Here is an 8,324-nt window from a genome sequence, read left to right as displayed (position 1 = left end):
TGCTCTTTTCTCCAGGCTGGAATGAAGTGGTGCAATGTCGGCTCACTGCAACCTCTGCCCCCGAGGTTTAAGCAATTCTCCTGCCCCAACCTCCTGAGTAGCTGGGATTAGGCACTTGCCACCACGCCCAGCTAATTTTTGTATTTTTAGTAGAGACGGGATTTCAACATGTTGGCCAGGCTGGTCTCGAACTCCTGATCTCAAGTGATCCACCCACCTTGGCCTCCCAAAGTACTAGGATTACAGGCATGAGCCACCGGGCCCAGCTCCTTTGTCCACTTTTCGATGGGGTTGTTTTTTTTTTTTCTTGTAAATATGTTTAAGTTCCTTGTAAATTCTGGATACTAGACCTTTGTCCGATGGGTAGATTGCAAAAATTTCTCCCATTCTGTAGGTTGCCTGTTCACTCTGATGATAGTTTCTTTTGCTGTTCAGAAGCTCTTTTGTTTAATTAGATCCCATTTGTCAATTTTGGTTTTTGTTGCAATCGCTTTTGGCATTTTTGTCATGAAGTCTTTCCCCATATCTATGTCATAAATGGTATTGCCTAGGTTTTTTTCTAGGAATTTTATGGTTTGCAGTTTTACATTTAAATTTTTAATCCATCTTGAGTTAATTTTTATAGGGTGTAAGGAAGGGGTCCAATTTCAGTTTTCTGCATATGGCTAGCCAGTTTTCTTAGCATCATTTACTTAATAGAAGATCCTTTTCCCACTGTTTGTTTTTGTCAGGTTTGTCAAGATTAGATGGTTGTAGATGCATGGTGTTATTTCTGAAGTCTCTGTTCTGCTCCATTGGTCTATATGTCTGTTTCAGTACCATTACCATACTGTTTTGGTTCCTGTAGCCTTGTAGTATAGTTTGAAGTCAGATAGCATGATGCCTTTAGCTTTATTCTTTTTGCTTAGGATTGTCTTAGCTATTTGGGGGTCTTCTTTTATTTCATATGAAATTTAAAACAGTTTTTTTTCTAATTCTATGAAGAATGTCAATGGTAGTTTGATGGGAATAGCATTGAATCTATAGATTACTTTGGGCAGTATGGCCCAAAACCCCATCCAAGGGTCAGCAGCCTCAAAGACCAAAACTAGGCAAAGATGAGAAAGAATCAACCAAACAGTGCTGAAAACCAAACAGACCAGAGTGTCTCTTCTCCTCCAAATGATTGCAACGTTTCTCCATCAAGGGTGCAAAACTGCATGAAGGATCAGATGGATGAATTGACAGAAGTAGACTTCAAAAGATGGGTAATAAAAACTACCCTGAGATAAAAGAGCATGTTCTAACCCAATGCAAAGAAGCTAAGAGCCTTGATAAAAGGTTAGAGGAATTGCTAACTAGAATAACCAGTTTACAGAGGAACATAAATGATCTGATGGAGCTGAAAAACACAGCACAAGAACTTTGTGAAGCATACACAAGTATCAACAGTTGAATCAACCAAGTGGAAGAAAGGATATCAGAGTTTGAAGATCACCTTACTGAAATAAGACATGCAGACAAGAATAGAGAAAAAAGAATGAAAATGAATGAACATAGCCTCCAAGAAATATAGGACTCCATAAGAAACTGAACCTACGATTGATTGGAGTACCTGAAGAAGACAGGGAGAATGGAAATAAGCTGGAAAACACACTTCAGGATATTGTCCAGGAGAACTTCCCCAACCTAGCAAGACAGGCCAACATGCAAATTCAGGAAACACAGAAAACACCATTAAGATATTCCACAAGAAGATCTTCCCCAAGACACATAATCATCATATTCTCCAAAGTCGAAATGAAGGAAAAACTGTTAAGGGCAGCCAGAGAGAAAGGCCAGGTCACCTACACGGAGAAGCATATCAGACTAACAGTGGACCTCTCAGCAGAAACTCTATAAGGCAGAAGAGATTGGCGGGCCAACATTCAACATTCTTAAAAGAATTTTCAACCCAGAATTCCATATCCAGCCAAACCAAGCTTCATAAGCGAAGGAGAAATAAAATTCTTTCTAAATAAGCAAATGCTGAGGGATTTAGTTACCACCAGGCCTGCCCTGCAAGAGCTCCTGAAAGAAGCACTAAATGTTAAAAGGAAAAACTGGTACCAGCCACTGCAAAAACACACCAAAATATAAAGACCAATGACACTATGAAGAAACTGCATCAACTAGTGTGCAAAATAACCAAATATCATCATCATGACAGGCTCAAATTCATACATAACAATACTAACATTAAATGTAAATGGGCTAAATGCCCCCATTAAAAGACTAGGACTGGCAGATTGGATAAGGAGTCAAGACGTATTGGTGTACTGTATTCAGAAGACCCATCTTATGTGCAAAGACATAAACAAGCTCAAAACAAAGGGATGGAGGGAAAATTACCAAGCAAATGGAAAACAAACAAACAAAAAAACGGGTTGCAATACTAGTCTCTGACAAAACAGACTTTAAACCAACAAAGATTTAAAAAGCCAAAGAACGACATCACATAATGGTAAAGGGATCAATTCATCAAAAAGAACTAACTATCCTAAATATATATGCACCCATACAGGAGCACCCAAGTTCATAAAACAAGTTCATAGAGACCTACAAAGAGATTCAGGCTCCCACAAATAATAGTGACAGACTTTAACACCTCATTGTCAGTGTTAGACAGATGAATGAAACAGGAAATTAACAGGGATATTTAGGACTTGAACTCAACTCTGGGTCAAGTGGACCTAGTAGATGCTACAGAACTCTCTACCCCAAATCAATAGAACATAACATTCTTCTTTATGCCACATGGAACTTACTCTACAATCAACCACATAATTGGAAGTAAAACACTCCTCAGCAAATGAAAAAGAATTGGAATCATAACAGTTTCTCAGACCACAGTGCAATCAAGTTAGAACTCAGGATTAAGAAACTCACTCAAAACCACACAATTACATGGAAATTGAACAACCTGCTCCTGAATGACGCCTGGGAAAATAATGAAATTAAGGCAGAAATCAAGAAGATCTTTGCAACCAATGAGAACAAAGAGACAACATACCAGAATCTCTGGGACACAGCTAAAACAGTGTTAAGAGGGAAATTTATAGCACTAAATGCCCATATCAGAAAGCTACAAAGATCTTAAATCGACACCCTAACATCAAAATTAAAAGAGGTAGACAGGCAAGAGCAAATTAATTTTTTTTCTTAATAAGTGTCAAGCTGACCCAACACTATTTATTGATAAGATGCTTCTTCCTCCAAAGATTTCCATAAGTGAATTGGGCATATATGAGTGAATTTGCTTATGGGCTCCTACTCTGATCATTGGACTGTTAGTTTACCCTGAAGCCAATAGTATGTTGCCCAAATTACTATAGCTTTGTAATAAGTCTTGATAAACAATAAAGTTTTTCTGTTATGTTTACTATTCAATATTGTCTATGATGTTTCTGGACTCTTGAACATTCACATACGATTTAAAATGAACCTATTGATTTTTAGATTCACATATTTTAACTATGAAATATATGCTTGGATTATATTAAATTTATAGATTAACTTAGGGAAAGGGTTTAGTATCTTTGATATAAAGAATATTTCAATCAGTGAACATGATAAATTATTTTATTTATTGAGGTTTATAATTTCTTTCATTAGGGTTTAATAGTTTTTGTTTTAAGATATTTGATATGTTTAACATAAGTGGTACTATTCCTCAACGTCTACATTTTCAGAAGATATAATTATGTAAAAATACAATTGATTGTCTTGTGTTGACTTGTGTCCAGGTATTTTAATAAACTAATTTTAAAATTCTTATACATTTCCTTAAATAATTTTGAAGTTTTCATTTAGAGAATCCTTATGCATGTGAATAATGACATCAGATGAGATCCACATCTTAAAGAAAAAGCTTTTATAATTTTACCATTAATTATGCTTTTTAAGATATTTGTAGATACCATTTGACTAAGAAGTCACATTCCATTTCCAGTTAGCTAAGTTTATTTTTTAGATTTTAAATGGATTTAATAAATTTAACAAAATGTATTATTTAAATGTTGAATAAAATTAGCAAGTATATTCATCAAATTGAGATAATTCTAAGATTTATTGTTTATTTTATTGATATGGCAACTTATATTTATTGTTTTTCAATTATTAATCCAATCTGGAATTACAGAAATTTATCATTTTTTCATGATATATTGACTTTCTAAAATATTGCAATTATTTTTATATTTTACTTAGGTCTTTTCCTTCAATGTTCATTTGTAAACCTGGCATGAAATTTTTCTTGAATATGTCCTTGTCCAGTTAGATGTCAGTGTTATTCTGAGCTCATTAAGATGGGTTCTCTCTTTCTTTTTATTTACTGTAGGCATTTTTCCATGATTGTGATTACTTTTCTTAAAAGTTTGATAGAATTTACTGTTGAACAAAAATCTGATCCTAGAGCAGTATTTTGTTTGATTTTGCTTTGGAAAAATTTAAATATTTTAAATTAGAAATTTACTAGCTTCACTTATTACTATATGGATCACCAATTTTGTCTCAGGATAGCTTTAAAAAGTGCATTCTTAAAAATATTTTACATACATTATCATATTATTTCCACATGTATTATAATATCATCGTGTACCCATAAATATATACAAGTATTTATCAATTAAAAATAAAATAAAGATAAAATGAAATACTGTTCATATTATCATTATATTTTAAAAACTCTTTAGTACTGCAGTGATGTATTTCCATGTGCTACCCTGCATTATTTGTGCTTTATCTTTGTATTCTTCTATCAGTCTCATTAGTGGTTCATCAATTTTGTGTTTTGAAAACATCAGCATTTTATTTTTGCATTATAATTTCAGATACTCTTAAGGATAAAAATGGAATTTTGCTTACATACTATAAGTGTCAAGGAGATGCACACAAAGACTTTGTAACTAAGATACAAGGAGTTAAAATGGAAGCTGGTGGGTTAATGAAATGTCTTGTTCGCGGGAAAATGATTGCCAAAAAACAAAGCAAGATGTATCTATTTTAATAATGACTGTAAAAATAGGTTCAGCAGTATACCCACTTATCTACAATAGCATGTCTCAATAAAATATTCTAATTCTTTATATAAGATTATTCTAACAGAAGCATATATATATATGGATATTTTCAATTTTGATATATTTGCCTATATATATATTTGTTGCATTATTTCATAATAGAGTTAGAACAAATATTTTATGAATTTGTCTTTGCCCACTATATAACAATGATATTATTAGATTGATAAAACACACAAATTTGCGTTATTTTTGTATACCCCTCTTTGGGTCAAAGTAGGAAATCCTTTGACAAATCAACAAATGGCTTATCAAAAAATAGCTATTCAAATATTCATTAATGTATTTATTCAATAAACACTAAATAGCACCTTATTTGAGGGATTGGGTTAGGTTATTTTTACAGTAGCATTTTGCTTCAAATGCTCTTTCATTTGTGTGTTGGTTCACATATTCAAGCACTCATTTGCCTTTTATTTTAAATAGTTTGAAATATTCATTAGTATTAAACTGAGGCTAAAATGTGTATTACTTGGGTAGCCACCCATCCTCCTCCTTTCTTCATCTAGAAGGATCTCTTGTACATCCCTACTCCCATATAAATAGAATTAGTAATCTTTTTCACAGGAACTGGATCTCCTCACCACAATACTTAAGACTTATTACAAGGACTTCTAAATCACCCATTCTTTCTCTGGTAGTGCATGCTGCAAATAGAAAAGATTGGGATGTACCAATGACTGTATTTTCCTCTATGTTTAAGAGATAAGGAAAGAATGAGGAAGAAAGAATACTGAAAACATTCTAGTCCTTAGTTTCTCATACGTCTGAGGCAACTATCATTTTTTCTTTCTTCAAATTTTATTTCTCAATTTGGTAAACCAGTGAATCCCTCTTTTTGCTTAAACTAGAGTTAGATTATTCTCACTTACAGAGCAAAAAACCCTCTGTTTTTGTTTCTGTATTTCTACAGCCTAGATTACTAGAAGTACTAAAAGTAAACACATTGCTCATAACACATTCATATGTAAATTCTTCATTTTGTAGCCAGACGCCTTCCAGAATGGCTTTAATAGTCTAATTCTTACCAATTGTATATAAGTAACTTTTATACAATTTTCAACCACACACCTTATTCATTTTTTCACCTTTACTTCTTCAAAATCAATTAGTTCTCCCAGCTTTCATGTTTGTTGAATACTAGCCACTGGGTCATAAAGATAGAAAGAAGCAAGTGAGTCTAAGAAAAAAACACAAACAATTCTGAGAATTTAAGAACTACAAGATTTGGGAAGATCTTTTTGTTCCACGACTGTTTTAAATTCTCTGCTGACATAAACATGACTCCTGGGTGTTCACCATCATGAGCCTAAAAATGAATGGAGGAAAAGGATTAGAACTGGGTGAAGATTAGTAAATACGAATTAGTTAATACGAACATGTTTGTATTTAGTGCCCCTGGTAGCTTAAATGGAGAAGAACAAAAGTCATTATGCTCTGTTATAGTTACAAGACAGAGCTGCTTTTTAAAAAGAATACTTAAGAGGCTTTGAAGTTGAACAATACTTATTATCTCATACAGATATTTAAAAATAAATAATTCTAGTTCCTGATAGGGTATATCTCCCTTACATTCAAAACTATAATTTTTGGAGAACCTGAAATATATTTGTACATGTTTAATGTTAACAAGTGAATGGAAATTCGAGGAATTGGTTGGCTTCATGTTAAGTCCTAGTAACAAAACCATCTGTAACAAGAGCAAGCATGTATTGAGTGCTTACATGTTTAAATGGGTCTCAAAAAGTAATATGGAGAATTCCATTACTTTTCACAATAACACTTGTAAGTAAGTACTATTAATTTAGTTCCTCTTTACAATTTTTTTTTTTTCAGAATTCTATACTAATTCCATAGAGATAGATATTTACTTTTTCAGCAACTCCACTGGCTGTTTCGATGAGTTAAACTGACATAAATATAGGGAGTCTGAGTGAATTGTACAGTTGTTCGATGATAAAAGATTGAAGATGTAAGCTTCTGAAGACATGCGAGAATGTTAGCTCTGCTCAGACCCCAGAAATGTAGCAGGGATGAAGCCTAAGTATAAAGTATTTTAAAGTAGAAAAGGGTCTGGGCAAGTGTTTTAGTCAATGCTGAAAAGAGCTGTCCAATAAATGAGCTAGAAAAGAAAATATGACATACAATAGGTAGTATAATCATGAGTAGAGAACCATAGGTCTCCTAATTAGTTAAGGGTTTTTGCACAAGTTAGTTTTCTCCGCCTGTTCTTCTATTGATTCATTGTTAAAATGAAGATAGTTATATACGTTGATTTAATTGATGGGAGACAACATAAAAATACACACATATAATTTAGTCATTTATAAATCCAAAGCAATGTAGAACTAGCAAAATGATGCTTAACAGTTAATTAGAAAATGTTTCCTGATTTGGTATTCTGGAGCTATAGATAATTAACAACTTCTGACAAGCAGTTCATCTAAACAATACGATTCAATGGCTTTTAATTGAATTATGTCTATGTGTTTGTTACTTCCTTTTGTTTCCCTGCATCAATTTAGGTTCACAATAATAGATACATTAAAACTGCTTACAACCCTATGTCTGCCAGTTAAAGGATTAATTAAGGCAGGTTGAATGCAATTCAATTAATGCTTTTTATCTGGCGGCTGTTTCTTTGCTGGTATACACTTTGTGCTAGTGTCTGTAATAAAATCAGATACTGCCCATAGGTTGTAGCAGTAAGGAATGCCTGGGCCCAGCAGGTTGTTCAATGTTAGAATTTAATGATGTCTCACTGAGGCACACACTTGGGGGTCTGGCAAAAAAGTTATTGATTAAAAAAAAAAAAATGAATGGACCTGTCAACTTCCAACACAAATTGTTCCACAGATAGGCTACTTTTGTCTTGGAAATTTGAGAGGGAACACAAAAGTCGGAGAGTTTGTCTTTGTGGTCTGAAGATCTAGGGTGCTTTGTTACATGATGGGAGGTACTCTACACAGTTTTTATAGTTCCAAAATTCTGAGATCAGGTTGAAAAGGGGGAGTAGTTTCACAGCAGTAGTTTCATAGCATTTTAAATCATTTGTCAGGAATGAAAAAAATCACTATTTATATTTTTACCCCACTTGAACATATTGAGTTGGTATCAGTAAAGAAAATGTAGCAATGACTTAGTCTTTTAATTTTTTTAAGAATGAATTTTTGATAGGCCCAGTGAATTGTTGCACAGAATAAATCACTGGGGACACTTGGGTTT

The sequence above is a fragment of the Chlorocebus sabaeus genome, chromosome 18 (assembly GCF_047675955.1).
Source record: "Chlorocebus sabaeus isolate Y175 chromosome 18, mChlSab1.0.hap1, whole genome shotgun sequence".
Classification (NCBI taxonomy): domain Eukaryota; kingdom Metazoa; phylum Chordata; class Mammalia; order Primates; family Cercopithecidae; genus Chlorocebus; species Chlorocebus sabaeus.
The sequence above is the reverse complement of the archived record's forward strand: the minus strand, read 5'-3'. Positions refer to the sequence as shown.